General features: G+C 38.8%; 1 pseudogene across 1 annotated transcript; it reads right to left on the bottom strand.

Moving 5' to 3' along the window:
• Positions 1–8,286: 8,286 nt before the first annotated feature.
• LOC308272229 (serine/threonine-protein phosphatase 2A regulatory subunit B'' subunit gamma-like) lies at positions 8,287–16,802 on the bottom strand (annotated as a pseudogene). The gene is made up of 2 exons: positions 16,568–16,802; positions 8,287–9,464 (listed from the first exon to the last, which is right to left on the bottom strand). The product of its transcript is annotated as a serine/threonine-protein phosphatase 2A regulatory subunit B'' subunit gamma-like (transcript).
• Between the last annotated feature and the right edge of the window lie 2,836 nt (positions 16,803–19,638).

Here is a 19,638-nt window from a genome sequence, read left to right as displayed (position 1 = left end):
TTTAGTTATTGAAAATATGGAAACTCGCACACTCTATAAAACACCACTTACATTCAAGTGTTACTTACAGAGCCATCTGAGACTGTATGGCTGTCACTACGAGATCTGCTTTGACTTCTGCTCAGCGTTCACTGTAAGGGAGCGTTGGCCTCTTGAAAGAGGGAGGAAGGGCATGGTGGCAATCCAACTCCAGATCGGTCCCTTTTCCACTGAAATTTCTTCACAAGAAGTCAAATACTACTTTTCGCTGGGAAAATGTCTTCTTTTCATTGCTGTAGCTGTTCTGGTCTATGTGGAAAGCATAGGTTTTTATTGTCTTGATTATTACTTGATGTCTTATGAAATAATTATCATGGTGTAAGTGGTCTAAAGAATTCTGACTTAACTCCTGGTCTGAATTTTTCAAACTAATGGTATTTTGTGGTAATCTTTTTTATTGTAATGATTAGTTTAATTGCTTTATGGTCAGAGAAGATGGCTTGTTTGAAATAGCCTTTTTGTTTGTTGTTGTTGTTGTTGTTACTTGGGATTGAACCCAGGGACATTCTACCTCTGAGCTACACTCCAGTTCTATTTAAGTTTTTTATTCTTTTTATTTTGAAACACAGTCTCACTTAGTTGCAGAGGGCCTCACTAAGTAGCTGAGGGTGGCCATGAACATGCAATCCTCCCATCTTAGCCTCCAAGTACTGGGATTACAAGCGTGTATCACCCAGCCTGAAATAGTCTTTTTAAAATGTTCATTTAAAAAGCCCAGCACAGCCGGGCGTGGTGGCGCACGCTTGTAATCCCCGCACTTGGGAGGCAGAGACAGGAGGATCGCGAAGATTTGAAGCCAGCCGGGCGCGCTGGCTTAGGAGACCCTGTTTAAAAAAAAAAAAAAATGTAAAAATAGGTCTGGGAGTGTAGCCCAGAGATAGAAGGGCTTCCAGGAACCCCAGTACCACCAAAAAAACAAACAAACAAACAAAGAAAAAAAAAAAAAAACCAAAGCCAGTCGCTCTGGCTTAAGAGACCCTGTTTCCAAATAAAAAAGTATAAAAAATAGGTCTGGGAGTGTAGCCCGGAGGTAGAAGGCTTTCCAGGAACCCCAGTACCACCAAAAAAAAAAGAAAAGAAAAGAAAAATAAAAAGCCCAGCACACATAAATTTTAAGGTACTACACACTGAATCTTAAAGATCAACACTCTGATGTAATTTTTCTTCTACTGTTGTGACGGTGGTGATTTAAGTTTGGAGAAAACTGAGAGCAAGAAGCAGCAGCCCAAATGTATTTCAAGCATTAATTTAGTAAATTATTGCTTTCTCTTTCAGCTTTACCCACTCCCTTTCTTTTTCTCTCTTTTTCCATGATTTAGGTTAGATATTAATAGGGACAATAAGCAGAAAATGAAAGGTTATATGTTTTTTTCTCATATTCAAAAGCTAGGGAGTTATCTGGATAACAGAGGGATTTTAAATAAAAAAGAAGAAAGCTAGTGGAACCTAGGAGGTCAACTAGTGGGAGAGGGTGGGAAGAGGGAGGATCAACAAAAGAATCACTTCCATTGACTTTATGTACATATGTGAGAATACCAATATCAATCACAATACCCTGCATGGGGAAGAGGGAGAATAGGGAGGGAGCTGGGAGAACACCTATCATATAATGTGAGACTATAATGTACCAATTAAAGTATTTTTTAAATCCCCCCCAAAAAAATAAAAAGCCCAATACAGCTGAGCATGGTGGCGCACGCTTGTAATCCCAGCATTTGGGAGGTTGAGACAGGAGGATTGTGGTTCACGGACAGCCTCAGGTACTTAGTGACGCCCTCCGCAACTTATTGAGACCCTGTTTCAAAATAAAGAATAAAAATATGGCACGGGGTATAGCTCAGAGGTCGAAAGCTCCTTGGTTCTATCCCCAGACCCACTAAATAAATAAATAAATAAATAAATAAATATATACCCAGCACAGTGGTACATTCCTGTAGCCCCAGCTATTCGGGAGGCTTAGACAGAAGATTGTTTGAAGCCAAGAATTTGACACTAGCTCCAGCAGAGAAAGACTGTGAATCAAAAACAAACAACAAACACAAATAATTTCATTTAAAAAAAAAAAAACTTCTTTATTTGGTACTGGGGATTGAACCCAGAGGCATTCTACCTCCAAGGTACACCCTGAGCACTATTTTATTTTTTATTTGGAAACAGTCTCACCAAGATTTGAAGGATGTCAGGAGGTTGCTGAAGCTGGCTGCAAACCCGTGATCCTCCTCTCAGCCACCCAAGGATTAGGATTATAGGTGGTATATTATAGATATCAAGTGAAATGGAGAGATTGTATGGGAGTAAAAATTTCTCATGAGGGATGGGATCTGCAGTGCAGGTTTTGCTTTCACTGCAAAAGTGACATCTTCTATAAAGTTTATGAATGGATGGAAAGATAGGTGAGCAATGGGGAGAGAGGAGGGTCAGGTCTATTGACATGCACATGCATGTCCAAGTTCAGCCTGGGCGCTTCAGAGCTCAGGAGCTAAGCTGCAAAGGGTTACAGCATAGAAGAGTTGGGACTTAGAGGTTGGCTGGGAAAAGAGGTTGCAATTGAAGTGATTCTAATACAAACTGAAAGTAAAAGGCGAGAAAAATAACACAAAATCAGTTATTGTTGGTTAAAATTTAAAATGAAGACAGAAGAGGCAAAAAGTAATAAATCTCAGATGTTGGCAGGACTGTAACTTTATTGGCTCTTTAGACAACTGGCTAAAATTTCATCCACCCAAATATCCCTTCTAAGGCCATCTGGTTCTCTGCCAAACTTTGAGTAATAAAAGGAGTTTGCAGGCTGTCCTGAATGCAGAGGAGAAGCTGCAGCTCCTAGGGGAAGAATCAAAGCAAGATCACAAGGTAAGACTAAAATCAAAATTGTGGGATATTTTGAGTCAAGTTTTGCAAAAGAAGACAGAGAACTGGGTTTTTTGTTTGTGTTCTTGCTTTTTGCCTGTGAAAGAAATTACTAGGCTGATTTGTACAATACAAGTAATAGTTGCTACTAACATAATTCCATTTTGCTTTTTTCTGGGTGGTTTGTAAAATTATTAATAAATTACCTAAATAGATTATAATAGTCTCTATAGTAAATATTCCCCTTCTCCTACCAATGAAACATTATAAGGCAAGTTGACAATTCTACTTCATACTCTGTGTGTGTGTGTGTGTGTGTGTGTGTGTGTGTGTGTGTGTGTTACTGGGGGTGGAGCCCAGAGACTTTCTACCTCCGGGCTACACTCCCAGACCTGTTTTATATTTTATTTGGAAACAGGTTCTCACTAAGTTGCTGAGAGCCTCACTAAGTAGCTGAGGCTGGCTTTGAACCTGTGTGATCCTTCTGTCTCAACCTCCCAAGACCAGGATTACAGCATGCACCACCACACCCGGCTACTTCATATTTCTAATGCTTATTCAAGACAAATCTATTAGCAATTGTTTACAAGTGGTTTTCAGTAAAAGGAGATAGGGAATTGAAAAATTAAACAATTTGTGAAAAAATAATGTACAACCTAAATGAATAAATTCTAAAGCTCACCAATTTTGCTCCAATCCTCATTTAAAGACTTTCTTTTTAAGATTGTTTTCTTCTTTTTATTCCTTGAGGTCTGCCTTCTGGCAATTTTTCCTCTCCACACTTTTCTCTGCCTTATCTTCCCATAAGTGAGTATATGTTCCCAGACTATTTTAGTTTAAAAAGAAGGCACGCTTTGGGAGGCGGAGACAGGAGGATCGCTCAGGTTCGAAGCCAGCCGCACCTGCTTAAGAGACCCTGTTTCCAAATAAAAAAGTATGAAAATAGGTCTGGGAGTGTAGCCCAGAGGTAGAAGGGTTTCCAGTACCACAAAAAAAAAAAAGAAAGAAAGAAAAAAGGAAGAAGAAAGCACAAAATCCTGAAGTATTTTCTGTTGGCCATGCCCAAGCTGGAGACTGGAGTGTCATGTCCAAGCCTTTGGCTGCGTCTTCCTGGCTCTCACAAGTTCTTCCCCACTTGTGCCTCTTCAGCTGGAATAATCCTGCATTTCACCTGGCCAGTGCTGTTCCTGACATTCCTACCTCTTGCTTCTGGCATTTGTCTTTCAAATACTTGCTGCTCCTTTTTTAATTTCCTCCCAGAAGCTGTACAGTTCTTTACTCAGAAAACTTTAGAGCCCTCTATTTTTCAAGCTTTGGGGCCCTTGACCTGAATCACCCAAGTAGAGAGAGTGCCCTCAAACACTGAAGAACTAACTCAGCATAAGACTCACTCTCCTCAGCTCAAATTTTACATTTTCTCCATTCTTCTCTGTAAAATTTCTAAATCTCCCATCTGCCTGTGATTGGTCAGTAATTTAAATGTTTATCTCTTTGCCACATTAACTTACACTATCTACAATCAGCATATACCTCTTTCCCCTCTTCTATTTATAGAAGAAAGAATTCCGAGGCAATTTTCACTTAGGGGTTGAAATAGGGCTGAAAGGAAGGGAAGAGGTTGAGGAACGGGACCTGACACTGTTGGCCAGCATCTGCCAAGGGTTAAAAAAAAAAGAGAGCTTGCAACTAACTTCTGGGAATGTGCCTGGACATCAACTGTGAAAAGTTCAGCTCCACCAAAGCATTAAATCATTATAGGGAACTATTGCAGAGGGGGCAGCACTGGGAGGAGACAAAATATATGTCTGGGATATTTATGACAGTAAATCTGATAGTGTGAGGTTTCTATTGTTTTGAGATATGAGTGTGACTGCCAAAATAGTTGTATCATTTACTTAACAAGTTGAAATTTTGGCAAACACTGTGGGAATCAAGTGCTAGAACTTCCTTTCTTTTCAGTAGAAATCTTAAAGAAAACTTAAGGCCTTAAAGATTAAGAGTTATAAATTAACTCCTTCAACACTAAAAGATAATTCTGTTAACAATAATCCAAAAATATGCTTGGTTCAAAGACTTCAAGAAATTACAATAGAATCTCTAATCTCTCTATTTTCCCCTCTTAGTTAGATACAAAAGAAAAAAAATTTTTTTCTTGCACCAGGGAAGTGAACCCAGGCCTTTGGCATACTGGGAAAGTATTCTACAATTGTGCTATAGCCCAGCCTTCAAGGGGAACTTTAAGAGGTCATAATCTTAGAGAGCAGCAAAGCTTATTCTGAGAGGATAAAGGGGGAGTAGGAACTTTGGGACACCTCCCCCCAGCCCCAGACTCCTAGCATGTGTCGCTCTTGTTGCTATTGGTAAATTATGCTATAGCTATGGAGGTTTTGTGTTTGTTTCATTTGTATTTTTATAAAATGTATAATAGTGAACAACACAGATTTTTAAGGGCAAATAGGCCTCAAATCCATTATCTGCCACCGACTAGCTGTGTGACTTTGGATCTTATTTAACTTTCTTGAGTGTAAGATTTTTCTACTCTAGTATAAAATGTGAAAATATAAAGCAAAAAAACAAAACCCTACTCACAGGTGTTGTGATGAGTACAGCAAGTTAGAGACACTCATTAAAGGTATTTAGAAATCACTGACTAAGTGTGAGATATTTATTCCACATTATCCCATTCAATCCTCACCATACCTCTGTAAGATAAATATTTACTTCTACATTTATAAAATTAAGAGAGTAAGCTTTAAAAAGATTGTACCAACCAACCTAAGATGACAGTTCTTCGATCAGAAAACTTTCATTTCTCAAACTTTGGGGCCCTTGACCTGAATCACCCAAGTGGAGACAGAGTACCCTCAAACACTGAAGAAATAACTCAGCATGAGACTCACTCTCCTCAGCTCAAATTTTACATTTTCTCCATTCTTCTCTGTAAAATTTCTAAATCTCCCATCTGCCCTTGATTGGTCAGTAATTTAAATGTTTATCTCTTTGCCGGTCACATTAACTTACACTATCTACAATAAGATGACAGTGTTAATGACTTTCAGATCAGAGATCAAAATCTGGGGCCAGGTCTCATTAAGGAAAAAGGACCAAGAAATAAGAATGATTGTAAACTACTTCATTTAGTGTGTCTCTGGTCCTCTATGGGAAACCATTTCTTGGCCTAGTTTCTACCACTTTCAAATACAAAAAAAAATTAGTGAGAAAACATTAAAACCTTTCACTTATTTCTTCAGGGCTATATTCACTGTTAGATGAAGGAAAGGGCCACTGTTATACATCATTCTCTTATTTAACTTCTTTTGTCACTCTTGTTGCTGTGAACCTGGCAGAGTACACTCACAAACTTGGCTAGGTGCTTTACTCATTTAGCACCTAGAATACATCTAATTCTTCCCCACTTTTAGTACCTCAAAAATTAAATGATTGTCCAAGTTTTTCCTGGAAACTTTAAACATATTCCTAACAAAGTCTTGGTTATTTTCTTAAAGCATTTAACAGAGCTTCACAGTTCTGTGTGTTCGCAGTGTTCAAAACTCAGCCACCCTAACTTCTTCACCTGCTGGTTTACCAATGTACATTGTTTAAGAAACACTGCTTAAAGCCAGACACAGTGTCTGGCTTAAATAGTGGTGCATGCCTGAAATACCAGTACTTGAGAGACTAAGGAGAATCAGAGGTTTTAGACTAGCCTCAGCAATGTAGCAAGACTATCAGCAACCTAATGAGACCCTGTTTCAAAACAAAAAATAAAAAATAAAAAAGGGGTGGGAGTGTTGCTCAGAAGGAGAAAGCCCAAGAATTCAATCTCCAGTCACACACACACACACACACACACACACACACACACACATTTTCTTTTAAAAAAAAGAGATAATATGATTTCCTCTACTTATTTTTATGTGGGGGTTTATTATACTCAAACATGGCTTCCTTGAGCCTGAATTTATTAGTTTCTGGATTTCCCTTCCCTGATGTTTTATGTTTCCATTACCATTCACATGTATACTGTATGCTATTTATCTACCTTCTGTGGCAATACTACTCAACAATACTTAACCAGTCGTCAGTAGTAACTGCTTCATATTGGTGAATTATTACTACCAGTATTATTAAGTTTCCTTGAGTAATAATTCATTCTAATATTTTTATAAAGTTTTATCCACAGGAATAAGTATCAACATTCATTCTGATATAATTTCATAACAACCTTCAACTTCCTATTTTTTCTTCCATCTGTATTATAGAAATATATAAAGCTTCCATCTGTATTATCTGAGTGGATATATAGCATTCTTTTTTATTTAAATTGGGTGCATGTCTTTTCTTTACTTGCTTACAAAGGCATGTTTTGTGAAGAAAAAATCATCATTTGTCACTATGGGATGGTCATTTAATATAATAAATTGGATGCTATTAACTCAGAGTATAAGCTGTTTTGCAGTTTGGAGGGGACCCTGCCTACGACCTGAAAGGCAATACTTATGTCTGGCTGTTCAGTTACTATTACCTTCATTATACCAAGTAAAAGGGTTTCTCTTTAGTGCTATTCAGCTCATTGGAGCAGACTCAAACTTGAAGGCATTAAAATCATTTGCATTCTGATCTGACCATTTAAAAAAAATATCTTTTTAGTCTTCTCTTTAAGAAGGGAGGTGAACCAGCTACCAGGTAACCAATATTGAAATGTATAAAGCATTTCAGAACTTTTAACAACCTGCTGTAGAACATCAGTGTTCTGTCCTCATTCAATAAGCATATCCCAACTAGAAGAAAATCTACAATAGCAGTAACTTTACCCTTTGTACAAAGAAAAACTTCCACATATAAGAATATCTTTGCGATTAACTTCTTTTTTATTTTTTGCAATTAAATTCTAAATAAAGGTAATCTAAAATAGTATTTTGATCAGAAAACAATTTTTTGGGGGGTGGTACTGGGGGTGGAACCCAGAGGCTTTCTACCTCCGGGCTATATATATATATATATATATATATATATATATATATATATATATATATATTGGAAACAGGGTCTCACTAAGCTTCTGAGAGCCTCACTAAGTAGCTGAGGCTGGCTTCGAACCTGTGCGATCCTCCTGTCTCTGCCTCCCAAGTGCGGGGATTACAAGCGTGCGCCACCACGCCTGGTGATCAGAAAACAATTTTAAATTATTTTTGTCTTTTGAAAACTATGAACTTATGGAATTTGTTATTGCTGTGGCTAAGTCATTTTAATTAGCTATAATGTTTTCTTCTTTTGAATCAAATTGTCATTTGGCACTGGGGAGCCCCTTTAAGCCAGTTCATTTGTTTTTTGTTTGTTTCGGGGGAGCTTATGAACTGTCTTATTTAGACCACTTCTAAGGATTTTGCTTCAAAGGTTTCACCTGCAGCATTCAAGAATCTTAATAAAGACAGTGTAATCTTTCAGAGATGATGTGTCATCAAGGTCTAAGTAGTTTTCACTTTCACTTACAACAAGGGCTTCTCTGTTCTCCTAAGTCCAAAGCCATTCAGATTGATTAACATGGCCGTCACGTGTCTCCTTGATTACAGTTGATTACATCCAAAAGAGAGATTTTCAAAAGATTCTTTGGTTTTACCATGTCAAAGATTTCATCTTGAAAGAAAACAAGATCTTGTCCATGGATTCTCATGAGTTCCTGTAGGCCCTCAAAAAATAATTAAGGGAAAAGACATTGAGATGGTCTTTATTCTCAATATCAAGCATTTGAAAATATATTGTAAAGCCACAGGTTCCTTTATGTTTTCTAATGCAAGAACAAAGTCCAAGTCTGTTTTATAGTCCAGTTCTTCACCAAAATAAGTGAGACACTGCTGGAAAACATCGTCTAAGAAGACATTGGTCATCATTGCTGTTCCATAGCAGGAGAGTTCTTTACTGAACATTTCATTGTGATCCTTATCAAGATTCAAATACTGGCCATAAACTCTTAGGGCAGAAGGAGCAGAAAATCAGTTTGTTTCTTGACACTCTTTGGACGATTCCTTGTCCCTTAGCTCCAGCAAATCATCCAGGAAGTGTCATGCTAAAATATCTCAAATTCTTATCTTCCCTGTTCATAGAGGTTCCAAAAAGAATAATTTCTTAAAAGCTGTACAAACATAAAAAGGAGTAAAAGAATTTTTTCCAGCCCATCAAATTGTGCCAAGGTTGGGATAAGTTCCAATATTAAGTTTTCTAAATCAGATTCCTGAAGGTACCCTTGCCTAACAACACCATGTACACTGAGTCCTATTCTTGTTTGAACTGCATAATGGAAATTATTCCATATGAATCTGTCCAAAGGAGTTTAGCAAAGACTATTGCAGTGAAAAATTGCTTGCACTTTGGTACAGCCTTTTTACCAAATTTCAAAATTCTTTCATAATTTATCATTGCTTTCTCTCCAATAGTGGGTGGTATCTGGTGTTTATCTAGGAAAAAAATAAGTTCTGTAATTCTTCATTATCTAAGAATTCTCTGCTTTTCCTTTTGTAGCAAAACAGCTCTGGATTCCTCTCTTACTTTCTGTAGTAAGACTCGTTTTGAGCTGGTACCTTAAAATAAAACTAGGAAATAGTCTTGACAGGGGGTGAGGAGGTGGAAAGGAAGGATCAACGAAGGAATCACTTCCATTGACATTGTATACATATTGAGAATACCAAAGTTAATCTGAATACCCAGTATGGGAAAGAAGGGGGATGGGGAGGGATCTGGGGAGAAGCCCACCAAGAGTTGGGCGCATGTATGTCACCATCACTATGAACTACATTATGATGTGAGACTGTAATATACCAATAAATATGTAAAAATATTTATTTGTGTAATTCTATAAGAATGGGTGGAAGTCTTGGGTAAAAAAAAAAAAAAAAAGTTACTGTAGCTATTGTGGAGAATACAGAGATCACACTACTCCTGGGGGGAAAGCAGATGTGAAAGAGATGAAAAATGGATCCTCCTTAAGTAGGCGTTCCAACCTCACCAAACCCAGTTTCAAAGGCTGGGATAAGGAAGCCTGCATTTTTACTCCTTCATCGTCGGCCTTTTCTCATTTGTTCTTTTAAAACCATTCCATAAAGCCGGGCGTGGTGGCGCACACTTGTAATCCCCGAGCTTGGGAAGTGGAGACAGGAGGATCGCACAGGTTCGAAGCCAGCCTCAGCTACTGAGTGAGGCTCTCAGCAACTTAGTGAGACCCTGTTTCCAAATAAAGTATAAAGTAGGTCTGGGAGTATAGCCTGGAGGTAGAGAAGCCCCTGGGCTCCACCCCCAGCACCACAAAAACAAACAAAAAACACTCCATAGTCCAATTTACCTGGGAGGCAGAGGTAGGAGGATCTCAAGCTTGAGGCCAGCCTGGGCAATTTAGTAAGACCCTGTTCAAAAATAAATGATAAAAAAAAAGGGATGGAGATGCAATATATTGGCAGAGCACCCCAGGTTCTATCCCGGGTACAGAAAAAAAAAAAAAAAAAAAAACAAGCGAACAAACCATCAAAGACCTACCTCATAATTTTTTTTTCTTCTTCAGTGCTGGGGGTTGAACCTAGGGCCTGGAATATGCAGGCTACCACTGATTTACCTCCCAGCCTTGAATCATTTCTTTCAGGCAACAAATTGTCCTTTTTAGGTTTGAAAGTGCTAATGTTGGATTTTTTGCTTGGTACCTATATTAGCTTCTGGAAGATTGGGGAGCTTCCTTAACAGTTAACTTCGTGAACAAAATGACAAAATGCAAACTGAAGCTTCATTCATTTTCTTTTTTTTTTTTCTTTCTTTTCTTTCTTTCTTTTTTTATTTTTATTTTTTTTTGTGTGTGTGTGGTACTGGGGATAGAACCCAGGGGCATTCTACCTCCAAGTTACACCCCCAGCCCTATTTTTTTTTTAATTCCTTATTTTGAAACAGGGTCTCACTGAGTTGCAAAGGGCCTCACTAAGTAGTAGCTGAGGCTGTCCTGGAATGCTGGGATTACAAGCATGCGTTACCATGCCCAACTCTTCTTTTTTAAAAGTGCTTCAATTAAGCTGGGTGTGGTAGCTGGTGCAAGCTTGTAATCACAGAATTTGGGAAGCTGAAACAGGAGGATCATGGTTCTCTGACAGCCTCAGCTACTTAGTGAGGGCCTCCACAACTCGGTGAGAGCATGTTTCAAAATAAAGAATAAAAAATAGGGCTGCAGGTGGAATTCAGAGGTTCCATTTCTAGAACCACAAAAAAGTTTTCATTATGAAATAATTTATATACTAGACCTAACATATACATTTACATGTAAGTTCTTAAGAAAAACAATAAAATGAATACCTTTTTATCTACCATCCAGCATAAAAAATAAATATTAGTACTTTTGGAGGCCCCTCTGTGCCGTCCCTGAAGGGAACCCTCTTTTTTTTCTCCCAGAGGTAGTAACCGTGAGTTTGTGTTTATTGTTCCCTCTCTTCCTTTCTGGTTTTGTAAAGTCTGATTTTCAAAGTCTTAACTAATCATTTCATTTTGTCACTATATGTTCATCTACAAATGCTTAATGCATGATTTATAGGTATATGATATTCATAATAACTTTACACACAAATTTGTATACAAAAAATTTTGGTAAGCAAACTCAACTGATACTTTACTGTTTTATAGGAATAAAATAATAACAATAGTCATAGTACTACACTGATAATCTATAGATTAAGAGTAAAAAGTAACAGTACCATTACCAGCATCTGTATTTTGGGGAGGAGGTACTGGGGGTGTCACCCAGGGGCTTTTCTATTGGTGGGCTATACTCCCAGACCTATTTTTTATACTTTATTTGGAAACAGGGTCTCACTAAGTTGCTGAGAGCCTAAGTAGCTGAGGCTGGCTTCCAACCTGTGCGATCCTCCTGTCTCAGCCTCCCAAGCGCTGGGATTACAAGCGTGCACCACCATGCCTGGCTACCATCTGTATTTTTTAAAGAGCACCTCAAATAGTTACTCATAAGTTTTCAAAGTCTTGTCCTAAGGAAAAGGTTTTTAGTTTATTTTCTATTTCTGACATTGTGCTCTCGCACATATAATATCTTTCATTGATTTTAATGTCAATTTATATGTCCACATTATACTAAAGTTCTCTTTCAAATATGACATTATTTAAATATTAAAATGTATAAATAACTTAACCTTATTTAGTCAGTTTAGCCAGTTAGTGTTTGTTTTAGCATAAGCATTCTTCTTTTCTTCTGGTGAGGGTCAGGAGCTTGAGAATAAAGAGTTGAAGCAAAGTAGATTTTTATGCTTTTGTTGGTGCTTTATAGTCTACATCATAATGTAAATCATGTTGACAATGACATACATGCACACAGCACTTGGGCCTCCCCTCCCCATTTTCCTCCCTCCAAATACCAAGTACTCAGATTGGCAATGGTATATTCACATGTATACACACAGTGGATGGTAGCATTCCCACTAATGAACCTCAGTCTTCCTCCTCCCCTACCCTTTCTCTCTGGCTCCACTGAGGTTTCTCCTCCATTATCTGGAGTCCCTCTCATATGACCCTTCTCTTTCTGTAATTGGATAATCTCACTTTCTCCAAGTCCTTCTATCTTCTTGCAAATGACGTAATTTTGTTCTTTATTGCTGAGTAGAATTCTGTTGTATTTCTGATAATTTTGTAAACCATTCATCTGTTAATGGATACCTAGGTTGGTTCCATAATTTGGCTATTGTGAATTGGGTTGCTATGAACATGGGTATGCAATATTACTGTAGTTCTTTTGTTGCAACCCCGTTGGAAAGATACCCAGTAATGGTATGGCTGGATCATATTGTGGATTCATTTCCAGTTTTCTAAGGAATCTCCACACTGATCTCCATAGCGGCTGAACTAATTTGCACTCTCACCGACAGTGTAAAAGAGTTCCTCTTTCCCCACATTCTCACCAGTATTTATTGTTATTTGGCTTCTTGATTATTGCCATTCTGATTGAGGTTAGATGGAATCTCAGTATAGTTTTGATTTGCATCTCTCTAATTGCTAAAGAAGTTGAACATTTTTTCATGTATCTATTGGCCATTTGTATCTCATCTTTTATAAAGTGTCTATTCAATTCAGTTGTCCATTTCTTGATTGGATTATTTGTTTTACTAGTGTAATGTCTTTCAAGTTCTTTATATATTATGGATATTACCCCTCTATCACAGGGATAGCTGGTAAAGATCTTTCCCCATTCTGTAGGCTTTCTCTTTAGACTCTTGGGAAGAAACTTTTTAGTTTGATGCCATCCCACATGTTAATTCTTGTTTTAATTTCCTGAGCTTTGGAGGTCTTGTTGAGAAAGTTGTTACCTATGCCTATATATTGGTGTGTTGAACCTATGCCCTCCTCTAAGAGCTCCACAGTCTCTCATCTAACTTCCAGGTCTTTGATCCATCTAGAGTTGATTCCTGTGCAGGGTGAGAGATAAGGATTATAAATGGATAGCCAGTTTTCCCAACACCATTTGTTGAAAAGACTGTCTTTTCTCTAGCATATGTATTTAGCCCCTTTGTTGAAGATCTGTTGACTATTGATGTGTGGGTTAGTTTCTGTATCTTCTATTCTATTCCATTGGTCTGTGTGCCTGTTTGTGTGCCAATACCATGCTATTTAATTATTATAGCTCTGTAGTATAATTTGAAGTCAGGAATTGTGATGCCTCCTGCATGGTTCTTATGGCTGAGAATTGCTTTGGCTCTTCTGGGTCTTCTTTTCCCTCCACATGAAATTTATGACTGGTTTTTCTAGGTCTTTGAAGAATGACATTGGTATTTTGATAGGGATTGCATTGACTTTATAGGTCACTTTTGGTAGAATGACTATGATATGAATAAGTACATCATGTGCTTTAGAGAGTTTCCTTCTTCCCCCTTCCCATCCCCACAGTTAGGTTGTCTTTATAGTTTTCTTTAGGTCTGAAGAGTCTTTGCTCATCTTTTGCCTTTAATATCCATCTAATGGCATGTGTGATGTACTGAAGTATCCCAATAGTATTGTATTTGGGCCTATTTGAGGCCTGATGTCCCAAAGAGTTTGTTTTACAAATGTGGGTGCATATATTCATTACTCTTCCTTGTTCTCATATTTTCAAAGTTCTCAGATTTGTGTTCAAAGTGCACTTTTGAAACTTGTCTTCAGTCTTTATAATGTAACTAGTAAACACTTTACTAACCAACAGTTGATTTTTATTCTTGAAGAAAAAACTTATTTTTTGAAAATGTTTTTATTTTTAAATGGAGCTGGTAGATTTATCTTTCACCAATGCAAAGTTTTGTTATTGCATCTGGTGCTTTAAGCTTCCTTCTCTTGGATGCTGAATTTTATAGACTAGAATCCATCTCTCTTCATTTCCATAAATGCCTGCTTGATTCTTTCAGAAACACCTCTTTTTATTCCTGATTGTCTTCTAAAGTTTCTCTTAAATGGGGCTTATTGACTCACAAAATCAATTCCAAATATCTAGTGGCAGCCTTATGCAAAAGGAATGAAAGTTAGTGACAAATTCACTGGCTCCAAATATATAAATCTGTGATAGCTGGAATAAATTTTTATTAATGTTTTATGTGTTTGGAAAACATGCCATATTTAAATCAGTCTGCTTCTGCATTAGTAAATCAACTTTAAAAGATGTATAAAAAACAAAAAAGATATATGATATTCTACTTTCAAGATAAGCTTCAAAATCCAATGCTTTGCTATCAGAAAAATCTCATGCTTCTCTTGAAAAACAAACAACAAACCAGTTGTTAGAATTTTTGGAACTGCCCCAATAATTATTCTACTTAGGATCTGGAATTATTTATATATTAAACTATACAAAGCACTTTAGGCTTCAGAATCTAGATACTATTCCCAGAGTCAAAGCTGACATGCTGAGTTAAGCAATTGATTTGATTGCCTTGTTGCCAGTTACAGATGCCCTCAAACTGGTTGGAATATATTTGTGGTAAATTAGGCAAGATATAGAAATAATTTTTCATATACATGAGCACATATACATAATACTATCTTCTCATGAATAAACAGAAGTGATGCAATTTGATATATGAGCATTCCCTACCCTTATAAATTGTGTTCTTTTGTGGGTGTATGGCATAAATATTTTAGAAAGCAAATAATACAAGGTCTGTCAGATGTAATCCCAGTATTTGGCACATGCCTGTAATCCCAGTATTGGGGAGGCTGAGACAGGAGGATCACAAATTGGAAGGCAGCCTCAGCAATGTAGTGAGACTCAGCAAGTTAGCATAACCTGATTTCAAAAAAAACCTAAAACAACGCCGGGCGTGGTGGCGCACGCTTGTAATCCCTGTGCTTGGGAGGCGGAGACAGGAGGATCACGCAGGTTCGAAGCCAGCTGCACTGGCTTAAGAGACCCTGTTTCCAAATTTAAAAAAGTATAAAAATAGGTCTGGGAGTGTAGCCCGGAGGTGGAAGGGCTTCCAGGAACCCCAGTACCACACACACACACACACACAAAAAAAAAAAACCATCAAATTTCCACCCTTTCACTCTGGTTTTGTGAATTGATTTATGAACTAGTGACCCAGGTGTGAGTGTGTATGTGGGTGTGGGTATGAGTGTGCATGCGTATATGTGTGGGTATGCATGTGTGTATACTCTGTGACTTGGCACCTGTTTTTCCCATGTATTTCTTAAATTATGTATGTATTAGCAAAGCCTTTGCATATGCTGAGATTTCCCCCACCTCTTCTTCCCCTGACACCTACAGAATGCTGTCAAAATATGTTCTGTGACTCAGTTTGAATCATACATTTTAAACTTTTTCACTCTACTCTCATGCTGACTTACAAACTAGAAGGAACTGAAGCAAGGCTGCATCCCATTACCTCCATCCAAAAAGGTGAGCACTTCCTTTCCTAGAGAGGGAACATTGCACTAACAGTGCACTAAAACAGTTTTGTTCCATACACGAGACATAAGAACAGAGCCAAAAAGGTATCTGAAAACCCAAACTGTACTTTTCTTCAAAATTTGTTTTTCTTTGTTGTTTTCATATTTTTTTCCTGGCTTATTTTTTATTTTGAAAAACGGTCTCATTAAGTTTCTGAAGCTGGCCTTGAACCTGTGATCCTCTTGTTTCAGCTTCCCAAATACTGGGATTACATGTGTGCACCGCCACACCCAACTCATGTATTATTGATTTCTGAAAGCATTTACATACTCATTCCAAGTATAACTAATCTTGCTCTTGTGACTTCTGTGATGTGGGTGTATTTTTAGGACCTCCCGCTTATACTGCTGTCTGTACTGTCCACAAAGACATCGGAGCATCTGCTCCTGTGAAAAAGATGCTAACATTCCGTCATCGCTTGGATTTCTCCCTCGTGCGTCTTCCGATGCGTACGAAGCCCTGAATTCCAGCAAAAGGATTTCCCACACTCAGAGCATTTCCATGGTTTCTCTCCTGTATGAACTCTCTGATGTTCACTGAGAGAGGGCTTCTGAGTGAAGGCTTTGCCACATTCACTACACTTAGAAGATTTCTGCCCTGAATGGGTTTGTGGTGGATCCGAAGGGATGCCTGCTGGGGATAGGCTTTTTCACCTTTGCTGAATTCATATGGCTTCTCTGTTGAGTGAGTTCTCTTGGTGTATAATGAGCTGTGATTGCCCACAGAAGGCCCTCTCACACAAGCTGCACTCGTAGGGCCTCTCTCCTGTGTGTGTCCTCCTGTGGATGACAAGATATGACTTGCTGCTGAAAGCTTTTCCACACTCGCTGCATCCATAGGGCTTCTCTCTTGCGTGGGCACGCAGATGAGCAGTGAGCTGCTCCTTCCTGCCAAAGGCCTTCCCACACTCACCGCACTGGTAAGGGTTGTTTCCAGAGTGAATTCCCTGATGGACGATGAGCTGTGTCTTCATGTTGAAGGCTTTCCCACCGTCACTGCACTGATAGGGCTTCTCACCTGTGTGCATTCTGACATGAACGAGGAGGTAAGACTTACTCCTGATGGCTTTCCCACATTCGCTGCACTTGTGGGGTTGCACTCCTGTGTGACTTCTTTGGTGTAGAATAAGCTGAGATTTCCAACTGTAGGCTTTCCCACATTTACCGCAACCAGAGGGTTTCCCTCCTGTGTGAACTTCCTGATGGACGATGAGCTGTGACCTGAAGGAGAAGACCTTCCCACACTCACCACAAGAGTAGGGCTTTCCTCCCGTGTGCACTCTCTGATGGGCATTAAGGTTTGACTTGGCACAGAAGGCTCGTTCACATTGGTGCACTCATAAGGTCTCTCCCCCGTGTGGATCCCGAGGCACGATGAGCTGCGACTTACAGCAAAAGGCTTTCCCACACTCATTGCACACACAGTTTTTTCCTGTGCTATGAATTCTTTGATGTGTAAGAAAATGATTCCTCATAACCATGAAATGTATCAGGATTCTTTCTTATGTAACTTCTGCTTGAACCTGAGTTTTGTGTCAAACTTTTCCCATATACATTATACTTTGTCTTGAAGAAACATGGGTTTTGCTTACATGAAGTTTCCTGATTACAAAGATAACTTCTCTCAACACTTTCAAGTTCATCTTTTTTTTTTCTGGAATCATTCTTCCCAGCCTGGAAACCTCTGAGAAGATACCTTGGCATTTATTAGCCATGGCTCTTCTCCTTGCTCCAACTTGAAAATTAAATCAGGCTTGGTCCCATGATATCCTAGCAGGAAGCTGTCTGGAACCTCACGGCCATCCTTGTTTTCATATTTTTTGTGTGTAGTACTGGGAATTGAACCAAAGACTGCTCTACCACTGACCTCCACCCCCAGATCTTTTTTTTTTTTTTCTTATCTGAAACAGGTTCTCACTAAATTGCTGAGGCTGGCCTCTAGTCTGTGATCTTCTGATCTGATACTGGGAATGGAACCCAGGGGCCTTTTACCTCCAGGCTATACTCTCAGACCTATTTTTATGTTTTATTTGGAAACAGGGTCTCACTAGATTGCTGAGAGCCTCACTAAGTAGCTGAGGCTGGCTTTAAACCTTTGCAATCCTGTCTCAGCATCCCAAATACTGGGATTACAAGTGTGTGCCACCACGCCTGGCCTGCTTAATATTTTAAAGAAACAGCAGCAGGATGGACGAAATGGCAGTCACACTACTGCTCTTTGAGTTGGACTGTAAACACTCAGTCATAAATCCAACCTAAAGGATTCACTTATTCTCAGTTACTGACATTACAGGTTTCTTTTTAAATGTTCTTCAGTTTCATAATTAATCTGCCAAAATGTGAACCCCTCTCCTGTTCCTTCCCTTTTCCTGCTTGGAATTCATTGGTGTTCTTGGATCTTAAGATTGGGAGCTTTTGAAAATTCTGGAAAATTCTTAGTCATTTTTTTTCTTCAAATATTGTTCCTTCTTTATCATCTTCTTCTATAATTCCATATAGATATATATTAAACTACCTTAAGCACCGGGCGTGGTGGCACACGCTTGTAATCCCCGCGCTTGGGAGGCGGAGACAGGAGGATTGTGCAGGTTCGAAGCCAGGCGCACTGGCTTAAGAGACCCTGTTTCCAAAAATAAAAATAGGTCTGGGAGCCGGGCGTGGTGGCGCACGCTTGTAATCCCCACACTTGGGAGGCAGAGACAGGAGGATCGCGCAGGTTCGAAGCCAGCCACGCGCGCTGGTTTAGGAGACCCTGTTTCCAAATAAAAATGTAAAAATAGGTCTGGGAGTGTAGCCTGGAGGTAGAAGGGCTTCCAGGAACCCCAGTACCCACACAAAAATAAATAAATAAATAAATAAATAAACAAACAAACTATCTTAATATGTCCTTCAATGCCGGGCATGGTGGTGCACATTTGTAATCTCAGCATTTGGGAGGCTGAGACAGGAGGATCTGGGTATAATATACTTATATATAATTAATATATATTAAATTCTAGACTTCCTGTGTGTGGTTTTAATCTTTTCAGAACACTGTCTAAACACATTAATATCAGTTATTTTATACACCATTTCTGATTGTCCTAATACGTGGAGCCTTTGGGGTTGGTCTCCACTACCTGTTCCTTCTCTGGGCTCTCACTGCCACGTATTCTTGTTTGCCTTGTAAATTTTCAAGCTACTCATCTGTCCTGAAAGTTCTCCTGCAGTAATATCTGATGGTTTAAATTCTAGCTGAGTTTTTCAAAGTAAGATTTGTGTTTGCCTTTCCCAATTTTGGGGGGACACTACTACTACCCGGAAACTACTTCATATTTCATTCTCTAGGTTGGGCCTTGGAGTGCACACTGGTAGTGTGATTTTAGAATGCAAGCCCATGTGGGAGCTGACTTCAGGAGAAGATACATTCTCAGAGGAATACGTTTCTTTCCATCTGAGCTTGAGTTGAGATAAGCAAGCTTCCTGGCCGTGCCCTTCGGTGAATGAGGTTTATTGATCTCAACCATTCTTCCACCCTGAATGCAGCCCTTTGAGAATTCACATTTGTACAGCAGTGTTCTATTAAAATTTCCATCTCAAGCATGTCCTGGGTTTGATCACCAGAACCCTGCACTTGATGTAATTTTTTGTCCTTTCTCTAAGATATAGCAGACAACTTTAGGGGGAAAAAACAAGCTTACTTGCCACCTAATGTTCTGGATCCTATTTCTTCGTCGGTTTCATGCCAACTCAATAAAGTGTTGGAAAGAATTTACAAATATTTCTTTTAGCATTTTAGTTTTTCTGTCAGGAAGGTGATTCATGGAAACT

Source organism: Muscardinus avellanarius (assembly GCF_963383645.1).
Source record: "Muscardinus avellanarius genome assembly, chromosome: 13".
In the NCBI taxonomy this organism is placed as follows: domain Eukaryota; kingdom Metazoa; phylum Chordata; class Mammalia; order Rodentia; family Gliridae; genus Muscardinus; species Muscardinus avellanarius.
The sequence above is the reverse complement of the archived record's forward strand: the minus strand, read 5'-3'. Positions and strand labels throughout refer to the sequence as shown.